We start from the raw sequence: 27,973 nt of genomic DNA, 5'->3' as shown, positions 1-27,973 counted from the left end.
CCTTACCTTCAGAGGGTGTGCGTGTAGTGAACTCCCGTTTAACTGAACCCTGTTAAGTCCAATCTATATAACTTATCCCTTTTTCAACAGAAATCCAGTTTAACTCAACCCCCGTTTAATACAGCCTTGCTTAATTTGACCTGTGTTTAACTAAACCCTGATTCAACTCAACTCCATTCAACCTCGTGCAAATGAATCCTGGGGAGTTAACCCTACTTAAAATAACACCCATTCAAGTCCAATTCCTTGCAATTTAACCCTCATTCAATTTAACCCTCATGCAACTCAATCCCCGTTTATCCCAACTCTATTTGACTCAAACTCAGTTCAGCATTATTGCTACAAACATAAAATTTAACTGTGTCTGGGCCATGGTATTAAGGTTTTTGCTAATTTCAATTATATAAGACATAAGTACTAGTTGCTATTTTTAGAGGGGGGAGGGGGATGGTCTTCCTAAAAAGCGACATAATAACACCTACCCACGAATTAACCACTGAATAAAGACTATTGCATTGGAGTCAACTTTTATCACCTCCGGAAAAAACGGCTGAATCACATTTTGTAAATATATTTTTGGTCTAAGGAGGGTTGAACTGAATAAATTATTTTCAATGTTAATTGAGTAAAAAGAAATGGGTTAAATACGGTTTGGATTTCACGAGGGTTGGGTTTAATGAGGGTTGGGTTTAATGAGGGTTGATTTGCTTAAGGTTTTAGTTAAACGGTATTGAGTTGCATGGGGGTGGAGTTAAATGATGGTTGAGTCAAATCAGAGTAGCAGGTACCCTAGGATACAGTATCTAAGGGTCCAACACCAATTCCAGTACCCTAGATATTACGATCTCTATATTTACGATTATCAGACTTTGTCTCATCACCTTTCATATTGAGGGGAGCAATGGAGTTTTTTTTTTTAAATAGTAAGTACTTTCCCTGTGTGATACGTCATGGTAAACGTGGTTTTATATCAAACTTAATAACAACCATGTTATAAAAACTCTATGTTTTCAGTGCATGTGACCATTTTCTATTGCAAGAGATACCAGAAACCCTGGTTGTTCTTATGTTTTCCATCCGACTCTCACTAAAACCAGGCCTTCAGTGCCCGGGCCGTTGATCTTTGGGGTTTAAAATCAGGATAGAGGCTCACTAATTCCAGGATCCAAAAGCTTATAAAGCTGGGTAATAACTTGTTAATCCCAGTATCCAATGAATTTTAATATCAGTTCTGACAATTTTTTATTTCGGTTCCGAGGAATGGGGTAAATTTTTCCTTACATTTTTCTCTGGTCAGAACAGTCACGAATACTTTGTAGCACAGATAAAATTTTCTGGCTCTTGGGTAGAGAGGGGAGTGGGATTATTACGTAAACAGGTATTTGCTTCCTTCTTTCTTCAGTCTATATTATTGACTTATGTTCTCCTAGTAAAGCGATTTCTTCAGGTAATGATCACAGCCTTACCCATCAGATGTATTATTATGTTACTCAAGTTAAATCAAAGGTTTCTTGAGCACGGAAATTGTTAATGTGCATATCCGATTTTATATAGTTTTAAATTCTTTAAATCCAGAGAAACCCAACCAGGGTGCCGAACCAACGACTTTAATTTACCGTTGATTTTTCTTTTTCTTGAGAAGCTTTCTGGTCAAACTTATATTTTTCAATTGGATTTATTGTTCTTATTTTTCCACTGAGAACGGCTACTGGTCATTTAGATAGACTATTCTCTTAGGTTATATTTTAATCACCATTTTCGGAAAATTTTCCACTCACATAGCCTTTTGTTTTTGTCAAGCACATTCTACTATTCTTCCATAATTCTCAAGGTTTTCTTGAAATTTTGCGTATTCTTGTTTTGTTAAATAATTTACCCACAAAAAATTCTACCTTACAAAAAAGACTACTGAAAAGAGTCACAAAAGTGTTTACAGTGCACTCATTAGTGTTTACACCTGTTTCCCAAGTGTTGTCATTCCACGCCAAATAATCAAACAGTTCGTGGTAACGAATTTGTAGTAAGGAGCGACCCGGCTCAATAGTAACCAAACCTCTAAAAAATGGAATTTTGATACCAATAGCTATATCAAAAGAATCGCATTTTAATGCTGGTTTTAAATATATAAGTTTCATCAAGTTTAGTCTTACCCATCAAAAGTTACGAGCCTGAGAAAATTTGCGTTATTTTAGAAAATAGGGGGAAACACCCCCTAAAAGTCATAGAATCTTAACGAAAATCACACCATCAGATTCAGCGTATCAGAGAACCTTATTGTATTAGTTTCGAGCTCCTATCTACAAAAATGTGGAATTTTGCATTTTTTGCCAGAAGGCAGATCACGGATGCGTGTTTGTTTGTTTTTTTTGTTTTTTTTTGTTTTTTTGTTGTTTTTTTTCCCAGGGGTGATCGTATCGACCCAGTTGTCCTAGAATGTTGCAAGAGGGCTCATTCTAACGGAAATGAAAAGTTCTAGTGCCCTTTTTAAGTGACCAAAAAAATTGGAGGGCACCTAGGCCCCCTCCCACGCTAATTATTTTCCCAAAGTCAACGGATCAAAATTCTGAGATAGCCATTTTATTCAGCGTAGTCGAAAAACCTTATAACTATGTCTTTGGGGACGACTTACTCCCCCACGGTCCCCGTGGGAGGGGCAACAAGTTACAAACTTTGACCTGTGCTTACATATAGTAATGGTTATTGGGAAGTATACAGGCGTTTTCAGGAGGATTTTTTTGGTTTGGGGGAGGGGTTGAGAAGAGGGGGATATGCTGGGGGAACTTTCCATCGAGAATTTGTCATGGGAAAAGAAAACTTCCATGAAGGGAGAGCAGGATTTACTAGCATTATTTAAAAAAAAAATTAAAAATAAATGTGAAAAAGCTTTTTCACTTGGAAGTAAGGAACAGCAATAAAACTTAAAACAAACAGAAATTATTACCCATATAAGGGGCTCACCTCCTTATGATACCTAGCTCTTTACGCTAAAGTATTTTTAGTAATTTCAACTATTTATTCTACGGCTTTTGTGATTCAGGGGTCATTCTTAATGAATTGGGATAAAATTTAAGCTTTAGTGTAAAGAGCGAGGTACTGACGATGGGGCGAATCCCCTCATATATGTAATAAAAACATGAGAATACAAAAGTTCTTGACGTAAGCTAATTTATAAGTTACGTAAATCTTTTACCAATAAAAAGATTCGTAAAAAATTAAAAGTTCTAGTTGCCTTTTTAATTAACCAAAAAATCGGAGGGCAACTAGGCTTCGCCCCCGCTCTTTTTTTCTCAAAATCATTCGATCAAAATTATGAGAAAGCCATTTAGCCCCCCCCCCCCCAAAAAAAAAAATATGCAAAATTTCGTTTTGATTATTCCTCTGCGGAGAGCCAAAATCAAAACATGCATTGATTCAAAAACGTTCAGAAATTAAATAAAAAAAACGAGTTTTTTTAACTGAAAGTAAGGAGCGACATTAAAACTTAAAACGCACAGAAATTACTTCGTATATGAAAGAGGCTGCTTCCTCATCAACGCCCCGCTCTTTACGCTGAAGTTTTTTACTGTTTTAAAAAGAAGAATTGAGAGAAAGAGTCAAACTTTAGCGTAAAGAGCGGGGCGTTGATGAGGAAGCAGCCTCTTTCATATACGAAGTAATTTCTGTGCGTTTTAAGTTTTAATGTCGCTCCTTACTTTCAGTTAAAAAAACTCGTTTTTTTTATTTAATTGAGGTAATACAACAGGACAGAAATCACCTCAGTTTTTTGCCTCATTTCATTTCTCACTTCTTGAGACACCGCTGGTGTGTGTATCAAATTCCTAGTTAGTATCCTAGTTGATTTTGTTAATTGCAAAGGAGTGCTTTTTCCCCCTAATTATTTTCCTAAGGACAAAAACAAGAGATTTTGAAACTGATTAGAGGATACTAAAGGTTTTGATACTCGGACATCATTGCTTTCATAAAGCTTTCTTTCTTTCAAATCTGAGAAGAAGAAGGTTTTATCAAAGTGCAAGTAAATTTTTTATACAAGTCTCGTATATTTCTAAAAAGATATATAGGTGATAAGCTGATAACATTAAAGATAATATTTTTTCTCTTTTACGTTAGGGTTTTGAACAGAATCAAATAAAATATGTGCATCCCTCAAATGGGGCCTATCTGCGAAATATCAGGAACAGCTTAGGAAAGCTAGAACTTCCAAAGAATGGTGGTAGGGATTTCGAACTATGTCAAGACACTATGTACATCCTGGTTGTCAAAAAGGAACGTCCGAAATATCTCAGGAACGGCTAAATTGAAATGTTGAGGAAGGTGTTTAAATAAATCGAAAGACACGGTGAGCATCCGGGTTTTCAAAAAGGCGTATCGGCAATATATCAGAAACGGATAAGGGCATGGTGGAGTGACATGCATGCCCGGAGAGGTGTAGCACAAATGGGAGACAGTAACAACGGCAATCAAAGGGGTCAAATTAACCTTGACTGGGATGCCCACTTAATTGGATAATCTGCCTAGGCTTTTTTCTACAATTGGCCATGACTTTGACTTTTCTCACAACTATTCCCTTTTTTTAATTGAAAGTTGAAACTTTCAGTGAATGCCGAGATGATGCTGAACTAAATCATGTAACATTATGTACATCCAGGATGTTTAAAGGGCGCATCCACTATATTTCTGAACGACGAAGGATATTAAGTTTGAACTTTCAATGAATATTGAAGGGATGTTGAACTAAATCAAAAGACCTTATGTGCAGCCAGGTTGTCAAAAGGATGTATTTGCAACATCTCAGAAATGGATAACAGTAATAAATTGAAACTTTCAGAGAATGTGAGATTTTGAACTCAACCTAAGGACATTATTTGCATCCAGATTGTCAAGTGGACGCATTTGCAATGTCATAAGAATGACTAAGGGTATTAAGTTGCAAATTTCAGGGAATGCTGCGGGGATGAGGGTGTTGAATGTACCCAAACAACAATATGCAACTCTTGATTGTCAAAAGGGCTTATCTACAAAAATACCAGGAACGGCTCCGAGTATCATGTTGAAATTTTCAGGGAATGGCGAGGAGATTTGAAATAAATCAAATGTCCACCCTGATTGTCAAAAAGGCATACTTGCAATACCTCAGGAAGGGCTAAGGTGAAATTTAGAGGAGATGTTGAGAGATCTCACTAAACCAAAAGATACGATGCAATCCTGATTATCATAGGACTAAGGAACGGCTAAGGGTTTTATGTTGAAAGTTTCAGTCAGGGCCGTATCCAGGACTTTTTCGGGGGAGGGGTGTAACAAAGGATTTTTTCCGTTATATTTACAAGAAAAACTTTAAAAAATTGATCAACAATTTTTTCTATTCATTTTTGTTATGTTTTTACGAGTCGGACAAACATTTTGGAGGAATGTTGAGGTAAATCAAAAGACACTATGCACATTTATGCTGTCAAAAATGATGTATTTGCAGCGTTTCAAATATTGCTGAGGGTATTACGTGGAAACTTCTGAGGAGTGACTAAGGGTTTCAAGTGGAAATTGTTCAGCGAATGCTGCTGGGGATGTTAAACTAAATCAAAAGACATTATGTAAAGCCAGGTTGTCAAATTACGTATCAGCAATATCTCAAAATAACTAATGCTATTAAAATGAAACTTCCAGGGAATATTGACGCAGATGTTAAAATAAATCAAGAGACTCTTTGTACATCCAGGTTGTCCAAGGGGCGTCAAAATCCTGGAAACAGCTAAGGATATTGCGCGAAAAATTTGCACCCAAGTTGTCAAAAGGTTGTTTTAGCAACCTGAAAAAATGCACGTGAAAAAGTGTTTCTGCATAAACCATGCGTTCAATTTTTTTTCTTTTTCAACTCACTTTCCCCCTAAAAAAGAAAAAAAGCTAGATATCAAAATATAACTACCTTTTCTGTCCAAATTGCTGTTAACAGGACAATGTCAGATTAAAGTGAGTCCAATTTATAGTGCAGTAACATTTTTGTTTCTTGTGATGATTAAATAAAAAAAAAAAACTAATTTTTTTAGCTGAAAGTAAGGAGCGACATTAAAACCTAAAACGAACAGAAATTACTCCGTATATGAAATGAGTTGTCCCCTCCGCAACCCCTCGCTCTTTACGCTAAAGTTTGACTCTTTGCCACAATTCTACTTTTTAAAACAATTAAAAGCTTTAGCGTAAAGAGCGAGGGGTTGCGGAGGGGACAACTCATTTCATATACGGAGTAATTTCTGTTCGTTTTAGGTTTTAATGTCGCTCCTTACTTTCAGCTAAAAAAATTAGTTTTTTTTATTTAATTTCTGAACGTTTTTGAATTAATGCATGTTTGGTTTTGGCTCTCCGCACTTAAATTATTAAAATGAAATTTGTATATTAATTCTTTTTTTGGCTAAATGGCTTTCTCTTAGTTTTGATCAGACGATTTTGAAAAATAAGGGGTGGAGAAGGAGGCCTAGTTGCCCTCGAATTTTTTTGGGTACTTAAAAAGGCAACTAGAACTTTTAATTTTTAACGAACGTTTTTATTAGTAAAAAATATACGTAACTTAAGAATTAACTTACGTAACAAACTTTCATAACCTTATATTTTTATTATGTATACGAGGGGGTTTGTACCCTCGTTAATACCTCGCTCTTTACACTAAATCGTAAGTTTTGTCCCAATTCTTTAAGAATGACCTCTGAATCAGAAAGGCCGTAGAATAAATAGTTGAAATTACTAAAAATACTTTAGCATAAAGAGCAAGGTATTTATCTCCTCCTAAATGCCTTGCTCTTTATGCTAAAGTATTTTTAGAACCCTCATATGCGTAATAATCTCTGTTCGTTCTAAGTTTCAATGCTACTTCTTCCTTTCATTTGAAAAAACTTTTCATGTTTATTTTTCATTGTTTTCTTATAGTAATGCTAGAGAATCCTGCACCCTTGTCATTGAATTTTTCTTCCCCCATGACAGATTCCTCCAAGAAAAGATCCTCCAACATAGCCCCCTCTCCTCAGCCCCCTGAATAAAATCCCCCTGAAAACGTCTGTACACTTCCCAATAACCATTAATATATGTAAACACTGGTCAAAGTTTGTAACTTGCAGCCCCTCCCCCAGGGATTGTTGGGGAGTAAGTCATCCCCCAAGACATAGTTATTATGGTTTTCGACTATGTTGAACAAAATGGCTATCTCAAAATTTTGATCCGTTGACTTTGGGAAAAAAATGAGCGTGGGAGGGGGCCTAGATGCCCTCCAATTTTTTTGGTCACTTAAAAAGGGCACTAGAACTTTTCATTTCCGTTAGAATGAGCCCTCTTGCAACATTCTAGGACCACTTGGTCGATACGATGACCCCTGGGAAAAAAAAACAAAACAAACAAATAAACACGCACCCGTGATTTGTCTTCTGGCAAAAAATACAAAATTCCACATTTTTGTAGATAGGAGCTTGAAACTTCTACAGTAGGGTTCTCTGATACGCTTAATCTTATGGTGTCATTTTCGTTAAGATCCTATGACTTTTAGGGGGTGTTTCTCCCTATTTTCCTAAATAAGGCAAATTTTCTCAGGCTCGTAACCTTTGATGGGTAGGACTAAACTTGATGAAACTTGTATATTTAAAATCAGCATTAAAATGCGATTATTTTGATGTAGCTATTGATATAAAAATTCAATTTTTTAGAGTTTTGGTTACTATTGAGCCGGGTCGCTCCTTACTACAGTTCGTTACCACGAACTATTTGATTATAAAAATACCGAAATAACTGGGCGTAATTGATATAGGCTTGGCATCCTTTATCTCGTGAACAAGCGAAGACTGGTGAACCAATTAAAATAAATTTTCTGCAAAATAAAATAAAATTCAAGATATATGAATAGTGCCTTGTGATGATTTATTTGATATTATTGCAATAAAAGCTTTCAATTTGTTGTCTTCTCTCGACCCAACTTGGAATCAAGAGAACCAATAAAACACAAGTCACTTATTTTGGCCACAGTGTTGTTAGCAGGGCATTTTTCAAATTTAAGTAGATTTTAATGCTGTGTTTAGTGCCGCGCTTTATCCCCTGTTTACTCAACATGGCCTGTTTTATCTTCTTTTTATGATTATAAAAATGACAAAATATTACGTTTAACTGCTCTAGACGCGGGATCTGATGTCTCACCCAATTGGCAAAGACTGGTAAACCGAACTAAGCCAAACATTCTGCGACATAAAACAAAAATTAAATTGTGGTAAGGGGTGCCTTGTGATCACTTGTTCAACAAATTGCAAAAACAGCGATCAACTTGTCGTTTTCTCTCGATCCAGCTTTGAAATAAGAAAGCAAATAAAACGCAATTTACCAATTTTGCTCACATTGCTGTTGGCAGGACAGTTCCAAATTAAAGTAGACTTAATCTTTAGAAGGATCTTGTGCTTTAGAAGAAACATGAACTCATGTTTCAGAGCTCTTATTCAAACCCGACCAGATTTGTTTACATTGGAGGGAGTTGGAGGGGGAAACCGAAAATCTTGGAAAAATGTCGTAGATACGTGATTGACGTAACCGGCCTGAATCCGCTCTCTTTGGGGGAGTTAGGGGGTGGGGCTCACTGCTTTGGCAAGTTTGGTGCTTCTGGACGTGCTAGGACGATGAAAATTGGTAGGCGTGTCAGGAAGCTGCACAAATTGACTTGATAAAGTTGTTTTCCCCGACTCGACCATTTGCGGGGCTGAAAGGGAGGAAAAATTAGAAAAATTGACTTGTTTTTAACTTACGAGTGGTTGATCGGATCTTAATGAATTTTGATATTTAGAAGGGCCTCGTGACTCAGAGCTGTTATTTTAAATCCCGACCGGTATTAAGCCTCTGATTTTCCTTTTAAAGCAATCTATTGATTCTTAGAATTTTGCCAGAGCTCGTACCATATGAGCTCTTGGCTCTTCCGACCTCGTCACAAGTGCCATATGAGCTCTTAGCAAGTAAACTCGTTTTACAAGTAAACTCTCTGATAGTCCCTCTAGCGACAAGCTCCTTCTTTTTAGACATGTACTAACCGGTGAACATTTTTCCCCTGCAGAATAGGTGAAATTATTAGCTTCAACATGAAAGAATACTAGAACGGCGTTTCGTCAGTTTGGAATCAAAAGGACGTATCTCCATAATTGTAAATTTCTGAAGAGCAAAAAAAAACCTCACAACTTCTTTATCTCCCTCCGATAACCTTACAAACAAAAACAAATTTTTTGTAATGATTTAAAAATCGATTTGTTTGGTTTTACGGTTATCGGAGGGGAAATCAGCCCCTAGCCACTAGGTACGCAACAAGTATCAATGCAATCAATAGTATTTGCGCAGTTGGTAAGTATTGAAACCTTTCCATTAATGAGCTATGAATTAAACATGAAATTTAATTCTAAGCCCCTTATGGACCATTAAAGATGACACTTTGCTCATTTTGGCTAGAAAAGAATTAAAACAACATATGTTACTTCTTAATATGCAAAATGACCGTAGTTAATACATTTCGACTTCAGCTCTACTATACTTTATCCTTCACCTCCCCCCTAATATACAAATATAAAGTCTAAATAATACATTTCTCACATATTTCCCCGTTCTTGATTTTGCCACAGTTGATTCAATATACGGGTACACGGGTTGAAACAAGAGCGGCGCAAGGCAAAATGCAGCCTTTAATAGGACAAAAACGGCATCTTCAAAAGTCAATAAAGGGCTTAAAATTTGAATTTCCGAGTAAAGCGATTATTATATTCGGAAAGAACATAGAAAAGAGCATTAAGTGGAATGTTCACTTAATCCATAACTAAGTAACGGATAGGTCTCCGTATTGACCATGAGGTTGATCTTAAACATTAAATGGAATTGCTTCAAATACCTTACAAAACCTTTGCTGGTGGTATTGAACAAAACAAGCAAGGAATTTGCCAAAACACAATTTGCTTGTAGTCGATTACGAATCAATAAGTTTATGGTGGAAAATTTTGCTCTTTTTTTTTAGTTTTATGGCTCCATTAACATTCCTTTAGTCCTGATTATTTCCTAATTTTAATTTCTTTACGTTCATTTTCCTCCATTTGTGTCATTTTTCAACACAATTGATCGTCCTTTTTTTATAGTAAAATTACAAAATATCAAGAGGGAAATCACAGTATGCTTTTTATTAGAAGTCAATAAAGAACAGAGCTCTATTTTTTTTAAGAATCCAATTAACGTTATGTCATTTTTTGACAAATTGATATTTTTGGAGGCATTAGCCTTAGGTATATTGTATAAGTGATGAATCCATAAATTTTGGCGTTCTTAGTGACGGCTTTGTTTATTTATTATTTTGTTTTTGAAGTAGCTTACCGACAAACTTGTATTATATTTCTTTTTTGTCTTCGCATTTTGGGTTGATTTTTCAATTTCTCTAGCACGCACAGGTGCATCTTTCCGCTTGATTTTTTTTTTACATAAAATCTTCTAACATGGCGCTATGTTATTTTTTTGTCGTTCTAACTTGGTTTGGACCGTTTTCTTTGCTAAAATTTGTTCTCTTTTTGTTTAATATTGAGCTACGATATACTAACAGTAATATAATTATTTAGCTTCTACCAGTTTTAATTATACTAACCATAACAAAACCCGGCTTCAAGTAGGCATCATCCCTTCTCTGGGTAACTATTGCTAGTAATTGGTAAAACCGCATTTAGCAGTTCGTACCCCCTCTCGCAAGGATAATAGTTGAACTTATCTTTCCTGAAAGCACCCTAACAAGACCTAAAACTAATCATAGCTGTTCCAATTTTGTTCCGAGTGTTTACTGGTGAATCGTTTATATGTTTATACGACTGCGAAAGACATACCTTTTGTTTTAACTAATGTCCTCTGAAGAGGTGATGTTTTCACCCTTTCCAGTATGAGGCTCAAAAGAGAGGAAAATCTTCCAAAATCAATAGACTAGTGAAAAATCTTATGTCAACAGAGCGTGAAAGAAAACTTTTCTTTGAATTGGTTTGGTCTCTCAACGAAATCTCTTTTTTCTCTGGCTGCTCTTCTATTGTGAATCGAAGTCATTAAAAAATAAAAAGTTTGGCGGAAGAGTTTAACCGATTTGGATCAATGCAGGCTTACTATTTTACTTTTTTCATAATATAATCATAAAAAAGTAAATAAAAAGGACGTAGGATTAGATTCTATTCCTTATTAAATAAAAAAAACAAGTTTTTTTAACTGAAAGTAAGGAGCGACATTAAAACTTAAAACGACCAGAAATTACTTCGTATATGAAAGAGGCTGCTTCCTCATCAACGCCCCGCTCTTTACGCTAAAGTTTGACTCTTTCTCTCAATTCTTCTTTTTAAAACAGTAAAAAACTTTAGCGTAAAGAGCGGGGCGTTGATGAGGAAGCAGCCTCTTTCATATACGAAGTAATTTCTGGTCGTTTTAAGTTTTAATGTCGCTCCTTACTTTCAGTTAAAAAAAATTGTTTTTTTTATTTAATTTCTGAACGTTTTTGAATCAATGCATGTTTTGATTTTGGCTCTCCGCAGAGGAATAATTAAAACAAAATTTGCATTTTTTTTTTTTTGGCTAAATGGCTTTCTCATAATTTTGATCAAATGATTTTGAGAAAAAAAGAGCGGGGTAGGAAGCCTAGTTGCCCTCCGACTTTTTGGTTAATTAAAAAGGCAACTAGAATTTTTAATTTTTTTACGAATATTTTTATTAGTAAAAGATTTACGTAACTTATAAATTAGGTTACGTAAAGAACTTTTGTATTCTCATATTTTTATTACATATATGAGGGGGCTCGCCCCCTTGTCAGATCCTCGCTCTTTACACTAAAGCTTAAATTTTGTCCCAATTCATTAAGAATGACCCCAGAATCACAAAAGCCGTAGAATAAATAGTTGTAATTACTAAAAATACTTTAGCGTAAAGAGCGAGGTATTAGGAGGAGGTGAGCCCCTCAAATGGGTAATAATTTCTGTTCGTTTTAAGTTTTAATGCTGCTCCTTACTTCCAGCTGAAAGAACTTTTTCATATTTATTTTTTCATTGTTTTTTTTTTTTTAAATAATGCTAGTAAATCCTGCGCTCCCTTCATGGAGATCTTCTTCCCCCATGACAAATTATCGATGGAAAGTTCCCCCAGCATATCCCCCTCTTCTCAACCCCTCCCCCAACCAATAAATAATCCTGAAAACACCTGTACACTTCCCAATAACCATTGCTATATGTAAGCACTGGTCAAAGTTTGTAACTTGTTGCCCCTCCCACGGGGACTGTGGGGGATTAAGTCGTCCCCAAAGACATAGTTATAAGGTTCTTCGACTACGCTGAATAAAATGGCTATCTCAGAATTTTGATCCGTTGACTTTGGGAAAATAATTAGCGTGGGAGGGGGCCTAGGTGCCCTCCAATTTTTTCGGTCACTTAAAAACGGCACTAGAACTTTTCATTTCCGTTAGAATGAGCCCTCTTGCAACATTCTAGGACAACTGGGTAGATACGATCACCCCTGGGAAAAAAAACAAAAAAAACAAGAAAACAAACAAATAAACACGCATCCGTGATCTGCCTTCTGGCAAAAAATACAAAATTCCACATTTTTGTAGATAGGAGCTTGAAACTTCTACAGTAGGGTTCTCTGATACGCTGAATCTGATGGTGTGATTTTCGTCAAGATTCTATGACTTCTAGTTTCAGTTAGTTTCAATTAAAAAGTTCAAACAAGTATTTGAGAGCTAGTTCAATACTGCAGCATATCAGTATACTGCAGGCATCTTCTTTGAATTAAATTCATTTTTTCGGTACTTTTATTCATTACTCCGTATATGAAAGGGGCTTTTCCTCTTCAATGCCCCGCTCTTTACGCTAAAGGTTTTTACTGTTTTAAGAGGTAGAGTTAAGAGAAAGATTCAAAATTTACCGTACAGAGCGGGACGTTGAGGAGGAAAAGCCCCTTTCATATACGGAGCAGTTTCATATAAGGAAGTATGCGCATATTGTCTTTTCGTCAGTTGTACATCCCCCTCATCATTCCCTGAAAGTTTCCACTTAATATTCTTAAGCCATTCATGAAATTAAAAATCTTTATTTCGATCTGAATGTTTCTATTTCTCATAATATCAGAAAAAAACGTAATTTTTAATGCTACTCCTTACTTTCAGCTGAAAAAAACTTCCGCGTAATAATCTCTGTTCGTTTTAAGTTTCAATGGTACTCCTTACTTTCAATTGAAAGAATTTTTCCATGTTTATTTTTTCATTGTTTTTTTAAATAATGCTAGAAAATGCTGCGCTCCCTTTATGAAAATCTTCTTCCCCATAACAAATTCCTCAATGGAAAGTATTCCCCACATAACCCTCTTTTCTCAACCCCCCTCCAAACCAAAAAATCCCCCTGAAAACGTCTGTAAACTCCCCGAAAACCATTACTATATGCAAACACTGGTCAAAATTTGTAACTTCCAGCCCCTCCCACGGGGACTTTGGGGGAGTAAGTCGTCCCGAAAGACATAGTTATAAGGTTTTTTGACTATGTTGAATAAAGTGGCTATCTCAGAATTTTGATCCGACGACTTTGGGAGACAATGAGCGTGGGAGGGGGCCTAGGTGCCCTCCAATTTTTTGGTCACTTAAAAGGGGCACTAGAACTTTTCATTTCCGTCCGAATGAGCCCTCTCGCAAAATTCTAGGACCACTAGGTTGATACGATCACCCCTGGGAAAAGAAAAAAAAACAAACAAATAAACACGCATCCGTGATTTGTCTTCTGGCAAAAAAAATACAAAATTCCACATTTTTGTAGATAGGAGCTTGGAACTTGTTCAATAGGGTTCTCTGATACGCTGAATTTGATGGTGAGATTTTCGTTAAGATTCTATGACTTCTAGGGGGCGTTTCCCCCTATTTTCTAAAATAACGCAAATTTTCTCAGGCTCGTAACTTTTGATGGGTAAGACTAAACTTGATGAAACTTATATATTCAAAATCAGCATTAAAATGCGATTCTTTTGATGTAGGTATTGGTATCAAAATTCCATTTTTTAGAGTTTTGGTTACTATTGAGCCGGGTCGCTCCTTACTACAGTTCGTTACCACGAACTGTTTGATAAAATATACTAAATTAAGGTTACGTTGGTTACTCTTCTATTGAGAATCAAACTCATAAAAAAATACATAGTTCAACGGCAGTATTTATCAGATTTTGGTTAATTTAAGCTTTCTATTTCAATTTTTCAGATTAGATGCTTCATGAAATACATAAAACAAAGGGGAGGTATTCCTTTTAAAATAAATTAAACTGATGTTATATTGGGTATTCTTCTATTGGGAATCAAAATCATAAGAAAATAAAGTTTAATGGAAGCGTTAATAAGAGCTTTTCAAGCTTTTTTCAAGCTTTCAAAGCTTTTGAGATTAGATGCTTCATGAAATATATAAAACAACATCCTTATAAAACAAATTAAATTAATGTTATGTTGGCTATTTTTCTATTACAGATCGAAAAAAATAACAAAATAAAAAGTTTGACTGAAGTGTTCATCAAATTTTTATCTTTATAGGCTTTCTATTTAAAATTAATGCATAAAACGAGCGTATCAAAAAGTTTGACAGAAGTGGTTATCAGATCTTGATCAGTGAAAGCTTTCTGTTTTAGATTTTCGGTATTAATACTTCATAAAATATACCCGTACAATATTATCTTGGCTAATCTTCTATCCTAAATCGAAATCATTCAAAAATATTTTGTTTGTCGAAAGTATTTATCAGATCTTGATCATGTATGCTTTCCAGTTAATGTTTTTCAGTATAACGTTTAATGGAATCAATCAAACGGACATAAAATTACATTATGTTCCTTAAAAAATAAACTAAATTAAAGTTATATTTCTTGTGTTTCTATTATTTATCCAAATCATAAAAAAATGCCGGAAGGTTTTATCAAGTTACTATCAACTTGGGCTTTCTAATTTTAACTTTTTTTAAATAGGTGCTTCATAAAATACATAAAGTGAAATTGGTATTAGATTTTATTCCTTATAGAAGATTTTATTGGCTGTTCTTCCACTGTAGATCGAAATTTTTAAAAATAAAAGTTTGACGAAAGTGTTTATCAGATTTTAATTAATATTGGTTTTCTATTTTAAATTGTAGAGAGTATATGCTATTGAAACACTTAGAAACAAACATAAAATTAAATTATGTTCTTTATAATTAAAATGAAAAACAAATTTTTTTTCTGCAAGTAAGAGTTGATATTCAGATTTAAAACGAATAGAAATTATTCCGTATATGAAAGAGGTTGTCCCCTCTTCAAAGCCCCCCCCCTCTTCAATGCCTTGCTCCTTACACTAAAACTTAAATTTTGTCCCAATTTTTTATGAATGACCCCAGAATCACAAAGACCGTAGAATAAATAGTTGAAATTACCAAAAATGTTTTAGCGCAAATAGCGAGGTATTGAGGAGAAGACAAACCCCTTTATTACGTAATAATTTATGTTCGTCTTAAGTTTAAATGCTGCTCCTTGATTCCAGTTAAAAAAAACTTATTTTTTATTTATTTTCTCATTTTTTAAAAAATAATGCTAGAAAGTCTTGCATTTCCTTCAAGGAACTTCGCGTCCCTCATGATAAATTCCTCCATGGAAAGATCCTCCCACCTAAGCCCCTCTCTGCTCTCCCCCAACGCAAAAAGTCCCCCTGAAAACGTCTGTGCACTTCCCAATAAACATTACTATATGTAAACAATAGTCAAAGTTTTTTAACTTGCAGCCCCTCCCTCAGGGACTGTAAGGATTTAAGTCGTCCTTAAAGACATAGTTATCAGGTTTTCGACTATGCTGAACAAAATGACTATCTCAAAATTTTGATCCGGTGACTTTGGGAAAAATGATCGTGGGAAGGGGCCTAGGATCATGGATAACACGCATCCGTGATCTGTCTTCTAGCAAAAAATACAAAATTGACATTTTGTAGATATGATCTTTAGACTTCTAGAATAAAGTTCTCTGATACTCTGAATCTGATTGTATGATTTTGTTAAGATTCTACAACTTTTAGGGGGTATTTTTTCCTATTATCTAAAACATGGTAAATTTTCCCAGGCTCTTTTATGCTGATTCTGAATATACAAAGTTCACCAGGTTTAATGGTACCCATCAAGAGCTACGAGCCTAAGGAAAATTGGCCAATTTTCGAAAAAGGCGCTTCTCTAAAAGTCAAGTGAATAATGAAAATAAAAAATCCTACGATACGGCTCAGTATATAAGAGAACCCTAGTGTAGACGTTTCAAACTCTTTTATGAAAATATGTGGAATTTTGTACTTTGCCAGAGGAAAGATCACGGAAGCGTATTTTTTTTTTTTTCAGCGGTGACCGTACCAAATCAGTAATCTTAGAAGATCGGGAGAGGATTTGTTTGATCGAAAATCAAGAGTTCTTGTGCCCTTTTTAAGTTACCATAAAGATTGAAGTTACTTCCCCTCCCACGCCCCATTTTTCCTTGAAGACATCCAATCAATATTTTGATATAACCTTTTAAGTCAACAGAGTTGTAAAGTTCAATAAATATGCCTATGCAGATGATATGACCACCCATAGTCCCTGGAGAAAGCAATCTAAGTTACGCAATTTGCCAATTGTTCACACATAGTATTTGTTGTTGGGAAATATACGAACATTTTTGGAGTGTATTATCTGAGGGGGGACTTCCCAGGCCAGAACTTTCCATGAGGTGAAAAATTTTCGTGAGAATTTTCTAATTTTACATTAAAAATTTTCTAATACATAAGAAATACATTATTTACATTACACATTATTTACATTACTAATACATTATTTACATTTGAATTAAAATTTTCTAATTTTACATAGGGAGAAAGGAAGAGGATGCTTTTGGCATGACTTGATAGGTGAATTTTTTATCGTCTTCTCGTCGTTTTTTTTTCTTTTAATCCATCAGATTACTTGACTCCAAAAAGAAACAAAATAGCAAAAATAAACAGAAAAACTGAAACTATTGGTAAGAGCTTTGCTCAGAATTTATTATCTGATAGCAGGATTGTCGCCAGGAGATCATTCCAGTAAAACAGGACTGCTACTCCTTGGAATTCTCTTCAAGATCTTCAAATTCCCCACTGGTCTTTGAAAAAGCATATGTGTTGTATATTACTGTAAAAAAGAATATATTATCATTATCTAATATATATTCTGTTTTCTATTTGTAATTTTCGAGCTGGCTGAAATTAGATACCCCTGATTACAAATACTTGACAATCTTTCGTTTATTTTATTCACATTTTCCTGATATACAATTGACGGGTCATTTAATTATTATTTCTGACATCTAAAACAAAACTTAATTTTTAGCAGGGTATTTGGACTAATTTTTTGGATACTTAAAAAAAATGCCATCTTTATTTTTCCAAAACAGAAAATTGCCCAACACAGAAAATTGTCCAGGGAATTTTTGGGGAAGGGGTATTTTTCACGGAGGGATTTGTTGTTTTTTGGGTGAGGGGGGGATCCAAATTACAATGGAATTGCTTACATATCTTTTTGGGTGAGTGGGGGATCCAAATTACAATGGAATTGCTTACATATCTTTTTGGGTGAGGGGGGGATCCAAATTACAATGGAATTGCTTTACATATCTTTTTCTGATTTTTTGCTAACGTGATCCAAATGAATTATTAGCTAATTTACACAAATGTAGGACAAAGCACAACTTCATCCATTCTAGAATTTACTCTATTGTGGAAATCATTAGCCTACGTTGAAAAAAAATAGTTATTGTCAATTGAGTCGATTATTGTGTTTTTCAGTTTATGGACTGGATTTCCCAATGAGAGGGAATTGTCTGGATGGACTCTCCGTTGTAGGGGGATTTTTTTGAATTTTCATCCTTTTGAAATCACAGCAATGTGTGACGGGTAAATTAGTAAAAATTTAAAGTTGCAAATAGAAAGTATAAATTAAATATTATCCTTAAGAAGTATATTTAGCATATATATTGACATGATCTTTAGTACATGTATTCAGTTCTGGATTTTTCCTGATTTTTCTTGTATATGCGATAATAGACCCCTTTTTTTCATTAATTAGAAGTTTCCTTAGAAAAATTATAAATTCAAAAGGCGCTTGTGCGCTTATCGTCTCTTACACACACAAAATCTAAATGATTTTTAAATCATTTGTATTTGTATTTTAATAAAACTGATCAAAAGAAGACCAACGCCTCCGTCAAGCTTTTCTTATACCTTTTACCAATTCTGCTTCACAAAAAAAACAGCTAGTGAAGAAAGACAACTTTCCATTGTGAGGAAAACCGGTTTAGAGGTAACCTTTTCTCTGTTCTCATTTGATGTACGATTTTGCTGGTATATCTGTGTGATTTATTTAAATGGCTTTTTCCGCAAAACGAGTTTTTAAAAGAAAAGAAAAGGGCACCATTAAACCAAAAATAAGCAGAAATAAAGTTAAATCATCTTCCAATCGTAGAACTACCACAAATTACCATTAATAAATAAAATAAACCCAAACGTTCTGGTCTTGAGACGGCATGGGGGTTGTCAGCCCTAATGGTGTTAATTTTTGTTCGTTTCGAGTTTGACTCCCTTATTTATTTTAATTTATGTCCGTTTTGGGTATCATATTTTTTTTATGATGGTTTGTGGTAATTTTACGCTTGGATGATTATTTGACATTATTTATGCTCTTTTTTTGGTTTAATGGAGCACTTTACTTTTCTTTGAAAAACTTGTTTAGGGGAAAAAAAATTTATGTTCATTTTTCATTGAAACCGTATTTTTCATGGAGAAAAGTAACATTTTATATCTTTTCGGTTTTTTCTAAAAGAATCCACAGTTTGGCTTGCTATTTGTGTATCAGAGAAACTTTTCACCAATGTTTAATCCTGACACAAATAGTATTGTTTAATTTACTTTCATACCTCCTTAAGTTGACCTGAAAAATAAAATATAATATCATCCCCCAAATTATCTCTATGCTCCTTAACAGCTCAGATAAACTTACATTTTTTTCATTTAATCAAATTGTAAGAGCAGAAATAGTAATAGTTGTAGCCTCGAAAGTTTCAGCTTAATGCCTTCAGTTGTTCTCGATATACTGCTAAAGTGTCTTATTGGCAACTATATACACACTTCCTTTTGATTTAGTTTTAACTCAACTCTTATTTTTAAAGCACTATGGGCCAGTTACATAATTGCGGGAGTTGACATACCCAATATTCCTAGAGACATAGTTCCTTGACCGTTCTAATATGCTGAAAAAATGGCTTTCTCAAAATTGACTGAATGAGCTTGGAAAATGAATGGACTTGGGAGGAGGCCTGCTTACCCTCCAATCTCTTTTGACTCTTAAAAAAGGCACTAGAACTTTTTGATTTAGTTCAACATCCGCATAAATGTACCTTGGAAGTTTACCCTTAATACTCTTAGCTCGCGTAGTGGCAATTAATAGCAGGATGTGCATAGCACCTTTGGTTTCTTCAACATCCTCTTCAGCACACGCTAAAAATTTAAACTTAATACGATCAACCGTTCTTGAATGATTTCTGACAGGTCCTCTTGACAGCCTGTGTGAGCATAGTGAGTTTCGAATTAGTTCCATACAATTTCAATATTTTCCAAATTTTTCGCCTTAAAACCCTTACTTTTGGTACTAGCAATAGTAGAAGTGGTAGAATTAACAATAGTAGCTTTAACTTTAGTGGCAGCATTAGCAGTAGAAGTAGTGATAATTGTAGCAATAGCAGTAGCAAGAGTAGAAGCAGTACCATTAGGATGCATATATCTTGTTTTGGATAGTTCAGCATCCCCCACAAAAAGCCATGTTAGTTTCAACTTCACAGACAAAAGCGTTCCTAAGATATTGATGTTGCTCCCTTTTGACAGCCTGCATACAGACTACGTTTTTGATTAAGTTCACCTCCCCACAACCCCCACCCCCAAAAAATCATTGAGAATTTCACTTTCGTACCCTTAGGCATAGTTGTAATAGTAGTCACAGTAGTAGTATTACTATTGCTAGTATTAACAGTAATAGCGGTAGCACTTGTAGCAGCAGCAGCAATGATGTATTGCCTTTACAAGTATTACAATATATGTAGAAATTGAAGTAGAAGTACTAGTAGTAATAAATGTAGCAGCAATAGAAGTATAAGGAGTAGCGTGCACATATTGGCTTTTGGTCATATGGTCTTCCCGTAATGAACATCCAACTAGAAACATCCAACTAGTGCCTAAATCAATTTTTGAGACATGCTCTTTTGACAATGTATATGTACATACCGACTTTTGATTTAGTTCAAATTTACCTTCAACATTGTAAATAGAGTAGTGCAGTAATGGTGGTAGTAGTGGTAGTACTAGTAGTGGTGGTAGTTGTAGTAGTAGGGATAGCATGTAAATATACCCTTTTTGATCATCTTCCTTATCATTTCCTCAAAGTTCCAAATTAATATACTCAGTCACTCCTGAGTTACGCCCTTTTTGACAACCCATATACATATAACATGTTGTAATTTAAATCAACAATCTCCTCAAAATTTTCTTTAAATGCTCACCTAACTGCCCTTTGTCTTCTTGGGAAGTTAAGGTCAAATATGCATACCCTTCTCAGTAACATATACTCTATGTGAACAATGAACAAATTGCCTAAGTTACAGCCCTTGCCCTGAGGATTATGGGGAGGTTGACATCCCCAGAGACATATCTACTGGACCTTTCAACAATGCTGAACAAAATAGCTCTCTTAAAATTTTGATCGGATGTATTTGGGGAAGGATAAGCTTGTGGGAGAGGGACTGGTTGTCCTTCATTCCCTTTTGACTCTTAGAAAGGGTAATAGAACTTTCGACTTCCATTCAACTGAGCCCCATCCGATCCAAAGTTTATACAGCCACCCGTTCCATCAAAACCTTATTAGCCCCGGGACATGGCTTACAACCCTTGCCCCTGGGCTCCGGTGGGTTGTAACCACCCTGAAGGCAATGTTATATTCTCTTTGAGCTATTGTGAACTAAATGGCTATCTCACAATTTCGATGGATTATGTGGAGAAAAGAGGGTGTCAGAGAGGAAGGGGGGCTAGTCGCCCTTCAATACTTTCGATTCTTAAAGGGGAACTAGAATTTTAAATACCCAATCAAATGGAGCCTCCTCTATAGTTCATACAACCATCCTTTCTATAAAAATCTTGAACGACATGGGGCATAACTTTAAACCCTTGCCCCCAGGCTCTTGGGGATTTTGTCAACCCCAAAGGCCTGTTTTGTGATCTTTGGACTGTTCTTAAGCAAATAGCTATCTCAGAATTCTATCGGATGCATTCGGAGAAAATAGGACGTTAGGGGGGGGGGTAGTTGCCATCCAATTACTTTGACTCTTAATAACCGTACCAGAACGTTCAATCGCCAATCAAACGAGCTCCTTTCGAAGTTTATACGACCATGCTTTTCCGTAAAACTTTATATGCCCCCTGGGCATAATTTACAACCCTTGCCCTAAGGGCTGTGTAATTGGGGGTGTCATCTTTAAAGACAGAATTATTGGACTTTTCAACTATGCTGAATAAAATAGCTATCCCAATATTTTATTGGAAGCATTTGGGGAAATGACTGGCTGGGGGTGCATTCCAATCACTTTCGACCATTAAAAAGGCCACTGGAACTTGCAATTTCCAATCGAATGAGCCCCTTTCGGAGCTTCTACGACAGCTCATTTTATACCATGTTCCCTGGCCTAAATAAAAAAATGACACATTGTGTCCATATAGCTCTTTACTTAGGCAGCGCTATTGTGTTGCCTGTGATCATTGTTTAGTTAGGTTTTGTTTTGTGTATTCTAATTGTGAACATACATTGGTGGAATAATTGGCTTCCCACCTTTTCAAGAGATCAATTTTGTTTATAACATCTTAAAGCAGACACGTACACCCCCCCACAATAAATGAAATACTTTGCAAATTCTTTACTTCCCCCCCCCCCTACCTAAGAAATTCTACGAACTTTTCATTATAACCAAAATACTGTCGTTATAAACGGGAAATGTGACATGACTTCTGTTTCTTATTTTTTACTCTTTGAGTTTCCAAAAAGCTTGAGTACAGATTACTATTTTTAGATGTAATCCAAATCCAAAAATCCAAAACCAAATCCCTTATAATCCAAAAATCAGATAGAGCTGCATGTATAAAATACGAATTTTATCTACAGTTTTATCTATAGCCTGAGGTTAGGAGGAAATTAAACGCAAAATATGGTGGAGTCCGGTCCTTCATCTAAACTAAATAAAAGAAAACTTTGTCTGTTTAATCTCGGGCTTTTTTCAAATCATGTCACAAAACCCTTCTCCCCGTGTAAAATTATTCTAATAAATTCTCCCCGAAAGTTTTCGTCCTCACAAAAAATCTCCCCGTGACCCCCTCCCAAAAAAAGTCGCTATATTTACAATTAGCAACTACTATATGTAAACAATAATCAAATTGCATAATTTACAGCCATTTTTCTCAGGGGCTTGCGGGGCACTTAATGCCCAAAGGCATAGTTATTGCACCTTCTAACTATGCTGAATCAAAAGGCTCACTCAAAATTTCGGTTGAAGGTTTTGTGGGAAAATGGACATAAGAGGGGGATTTGGTACCTTCCAACCTTTTTGGTCACTTAAAAATGGCGCTGGAAATTTTTTGATTTCCGTTCGACTGATTCCTCTCCAGATCTTTTAGAACTATTGGCATGATATGATCACCCTGGGGAAAACAAAAGCACAAAACAACATAAAATTACATGTTTTATTTCCCCGAGGAAACCAAAAGCACAAAACTAAACACAAATTTCTATATCGTTCTTCTGACAAAAATTACAAATCCTCATTTTTGTAGATTGGCACTTAAAACCTCTACATTAGAATTTTCTAATCTGTTGAATCTGACCGTGTGATCTTCATGAGGATTACTTGACTTCTTAGGAGTGCTCCTCCCCTTTTTCAAAAATCAGGCAGATTTTCTCAGGCTCGAAGCTTTTGACGGGTAACTTTAAACATGGTGTATTTTAAATATTTAAATAATTGAATCAATTAATAATTGAATCGCAGTCGTAGAAAAATTCTAAATGCTGATCATTCTAAATTTACAGCATCGGTGGGAAACAAGGAAATTGTCCCAAAAGCCCACGAGCCCCTATGAATGATTGCCAAACATAGGTTGCGGAGATGAATGTGAGCAAATTGTGCCCAGAACTTTCAAACAATGCATGTTTGGGGTGGGGGTAAGGGGAAGGTCCTCCTTCGTACGCTGCTGGATTGTTTTACTTGCTTGTAAAATGGAAATGCTCATTACAGCTAAAATCTTGAAGGCATGGAATTATGAGCAACGTATTTGTTAGATGTTTTCCACTTTAATTGTTTGCAGATTCTTTTGGGTACCCATCTGACTGACCGTATTTCAAAAAGTAAGCTGTACAAAAATTGTGGCTTGATTCCGTTTACTATGGCTATGATCAGAAAAAGGTGTCTATGACACGTTTTGCAAAGGAAGGATGGAAGATTGGCAAAGATCATTGTTTTTAACTAACCATCTAGAGGTAAACAAAAGCAGTTGGTCGTCAAATAGGGTGGGAAGAAGTCGTAATAAGGAAATTGGAACTTCTTCGGAGGGTCTAAAGAGTGAAGTTTTGCATTGATTGAAATAGAAGAGGAGCGTGTGTAGCCATGTTGGTCTCAGGTGTCTTGGTGCTGCAGTGAGTTGTTAGTAGTTGAAGTAGTAGTGGCTATTGCATATATTGGCTCAAAAAACACATTTCTATATCTTATTTTATATACCCATTGATAATATCTTAAATTACCTGTTAGAGAGAATAATCGTGGACAAAATAAATAGAAAGGGATATTATGTGGTGAAAAGAAAAATAACAAACGGGTCGCTCTTTATTAGGTTGCAGCCACTGTCGCAACTCAGATAGATTAACTGTATAATGTCCCTTGATATAATGTTTAATGGAGAAAGTGATGAGTAGCTGAGTCAAAGATGAAATGTTTGATATAGTATCTCTGGAACACGAAACGCAAAAGAAAATTGTTCTACTATTAAATATATATGTAAAAAAGAAATAAAAAAAGATCAGCTAGACTTTTGTCTACTTAAAAAAGCAATCAAAAGTAATGTTTTTCCAGGCTAGGCAATTGCTTTTCATGGACTGGGAAAAACTTATACCAGTATTTCTAAGATTATTCTTGACGTTCCCATCTTAAGGAAACACAGCAAGGATGAATCGAAATTTCAATTCGAACTCCTTTTGCCACTGAATGGAAATGTCCTCTGCTCTCCAACCACTGGTTTATTGTTATTGTAAACCATTAAATGAGGCTAAATGGAAACTAAAGTTTCTGTATTGAATCTTTCGGAGAATAATTCTCATGAAATAAGCGGTTTTCAAGCACAAGATCAAAATATAACTTGGTAGATGGACAGGAATGTATCTCAGCTATGAAACTATAGTAAAATTATTGTCTTTGGTTCGTATATATCCCAGATAGGAACCAGACATAAGAAATAATACTTTTCAGGAAACTTAAAGTCTCCTGGCTTGAAGAATAAGGAGAATCTCTTGATTCCATGAGTAGCACTGATTTGTCCTCTTTTTTTCTATTTTTTTTTTCTTTCTCCACTGCTAGCAGGGCACTGAAACATCATAGAGAGCTGTTTGAGGGCTCATTTTAAATGAAATTGCTATATTTGTTCCTTTTGTAGTTAACAAAACACATTATCTTAAAATAAAATAATTTTTTGACGAAAAACTGCATATTTGTATAAAAGATGATGATTGATTTCATAGCCATAGGTAACAACCATAATTAAACTTGTAGTTAAAGTACATGATGATGTTGTTGCATGGTTGCAGTAATGATGGTTAAAGAACCATCCCTTAACAAGAGAAAATTTTCTGGCCCAAACTGTTTGTTTGAAAGAGGGCAAACCACAAAAACAAGAAAATCATAACTGATAAGAAAAGAAAGTGTCTTTGCTGGTGGAGCAATTTGAAAAATTTGGCTATAAACAGTTGCAATATGTTGGAGAGTTTGTCAACACTAATACAGCTTGTTGGGTGACCCCAAGTAAAAAAGAGAAAGCAACTTAGCCGCATCTTGGTTAAGATGGTAAAGAGCCTTCGCTTAAGAAAGAAAAAAAATTGTTACCCATTCTTGCTGTTTGTATGTTAGTAGTAATTCAAGAAAAAATATCCTACCAAAGAAGCTTTTTAAAGCTACCTTAAAATACAAATGAGTCGATAATTTCTCAATCGTAAAACTGCAATAAGTCAGCACAAATTAATAAATTAAACCCAAAATGAGCAGAAATTACAATAAATAACCGAGTCAAACTAAAGACGAGCAGAAATTAAGAAGAGTAGAACTAATACTCTCCCCCCGAGTCTTGTTAAGACCAGAACATAATTTGCACTTTACTGAAAACAATCCTTATTTAGAGCTGTATTTATTCGTCTTAATATCAAAAAAGAAGCAAAAAATCTTCATCATAACCAAGATTATTAAAAAAAACAAATGAGTGTGGATTGACAGGTCAATATGTATACTAATTTTTATTCCAGCTGTTCATTGAGTAATGATAATTTCATGAGGAGTGCGGAAAAACAAATTTCTGATCAATCTAGATAGCGTTTGCTTGTTAGGTAGTTTGTCACTTTCGATTTAATGTTTTTCGACTATATTTCGTGTATTTTGGTTCTAAAAACAATCTATTCAACAATGCCAAGAAAATGCTGTTTTTGTCCATGCGATAAAAAAAAGCTTGCTTCCAAGGAATTACGGAAGTGGATTGTTCATCAGCTAAAATTCTTTACAAAATCCTTTGACAGATGTCCCAATAAAAACTTTTTCTGAAGCTTTTTTCCTGGTTTGCATAATTTCCTTAACTTCTCATGAAACTCTGTGGCAACAAAAAAGAACTTGGTGATAAAATCTACGGTTCTAATCAATCTTGTGCGGCTAAAATAAGCTTGGTTTAATTTAGAGGGCTATAGTCACCTTGCATGAGCAATGTGAGGAAAGTAGTAGTAGCAATAATAGTAGTAATGGTAGTAGTATTTGTGGTAGTAGTAGTAATATTAGTAGTAGTAGTAGTAGTGGTAGCAGTAGTAGTAGTAGTAGTAGTAGTAGTAGTAGTAGTAGTAGTAGTAGTAGTAGTAGTAGTAGTAGTAGTAGTAGTAGTAGTAGTAGTAGTAGTAGTAGCAGTAGTAGCAGTAATAGCAGTAGTGGTAGCAGAAGTAGTAGTAGTAGCAATAGTAGCAGTAGTAGTAGTATTAATAGTAGTAGTAGTAGTAGAAGTAGCATTAGTGGTAGTAGTAGTAGTACTGGGAATGGCAGTAATAACAGTCATAGTACTATGAACCCGATGTTTTTGGCTACTTCAACATCCCCCTCGACATACCCTGAAAATATTTTCTTGCACGTAGATTTTAAAAATTCCACTCATTTTAAGATCCTAAAGTAGCACCAATTTCCTGAACGGTCATTGGTAGGTTTTCAAATAGTTCGTGGTAACGAACTCTAGTAAGGAGCGACCCGGTTCACTAGTAACCGAAACTCTAAAAAATGGAATTTTGATACCAATAGTTACATCAAAAGAATTGTATTTTGATTCTGATTTTAAATATATAAGTTTCATCAAGTTTAATTCTACCTATCAAAAGTTACGAGCCTGAGAAAATTTGTCCAATTTTGAAAAATAGGGGAAAACACCCCCTAAAATCATAGAATCTTAACTAAAATCACACCATCGCATTCAGCGTATCAAAGAACCCCACTGTAGGAGTTTCAAGCTCCTATCTACAAAAATGCGGATATTCGTATTTTTGGCCAGAAGACCGATCACGGGTGCGTGTTTATTCATTTGTTTGTTTTTTTTTTCTTTTTCCCAGCGGTGATCGTATTGACCCAGAGGTCCTAGAATGTTGCAAGGGGACTCACTATAACGAGAATTAAAAGTTCTAGTACACTTTTTAAGTGACAAAAAAGTGGAGGGCACCTAGACCCCCTCACACGCTCATTGTTTCCCCAAAGTCACCAGATCAAAATTCTAAGATAGCAATTTTATTCACCATAGCCCAAGCACCTAATAAGTATGTCTTTGGGAACAACTTACTCCCCCAGAGTCCCCGTGGGAGGGACTGCAAGTTACAAACTTTGACCAGTGTTTATATATAGTAATGGTTACTGGGGAGTATACAGAGGTTTTCAGGGGAATTTTTTTGGTTTGGGGGGGGGAGAAGTTGGGGGGGTTACGTGGGAGTATCTTTTCATGGAGAAATTTGTCATGAGGGAAGAGAATTTCAATGGAGGGGGCGCAGGATTTTCTAGCATTATTTGAAAACACAATGAAAAAATAAATATGAAAAGTTTTTTCAACTGAAAGTAAGGAGTAGCATTAAAACTTAAAACGAACAGAAATTATTGCGCATATGAGGGGTTCACCTCCTCGTAATACCTCGCTCTTTACGCTGAAGTATTTATAGTAATTTTAACTATTTATTCTACGGTCTTTGTGATTCAGGGGTCATACTTAAGGAATTGGGACAAAATTAAAGCTTTAGTGTAAAGACCGTGGTATTGACGAGGGGGTGAACGCCCTCATATATGTAATAAATACATACGAATATAGAAGTTCGTTACGTAAGTTACTTCGTAAGATTCGAATATTTTTTTTTTTAATGAAAACATTCGTAAAAAAAGGTTCTAGTTGTCTTTTTAAGTAATCAAAAATTTGGATGGCACCCAGGCCTCCTTCTCCGCTCCTTTTTTCTCAAAAACTTCCGATTAAAGCTATGAGAAAGCCATTTAGCCAAAAAAAAATAATATGCGAATTTCGTTTTAATTGTTTACGTCCGGAGAGCCAAAATCAAAACATGCATTAATTCAAAAACGTTCAGAAATTAAATAAAAAA

The 27,973-nt window shown here is 35.2% G+C and overlaps 1 protein-coding gene across 2 annotated transcripts in view; it reads left to right on the top strand.

Moving 5' to 3' along the window:
• The window catches only part of LOC136026284 (muscarinic acetylcholine receptor DM1-like), a 217,100-nt gene that overhangs the window by 10,944 nt on the left and 178,183 nt on the right, over nt 1-27,973 (top strand). The window lies entirely within an intron of this gene.

This window comes from Artemia franciscana, chromosome 4, assembly GCF_032884065.1.
Source record: "Artemia franciscana chromosome 4, ASM3288406v1, whole genome shotgun sequence".
Classification (NCBI taxonomy): domain Eukaryota; kingdom Metazoa; phylum Arthropoda; class Branchiopoda; order Anostraca; family Artemiidae; genus Artemia; species Artemia franciscana.
This window is presented reverse-complemented; position numbering and strand designations above follow the sequence as displayed.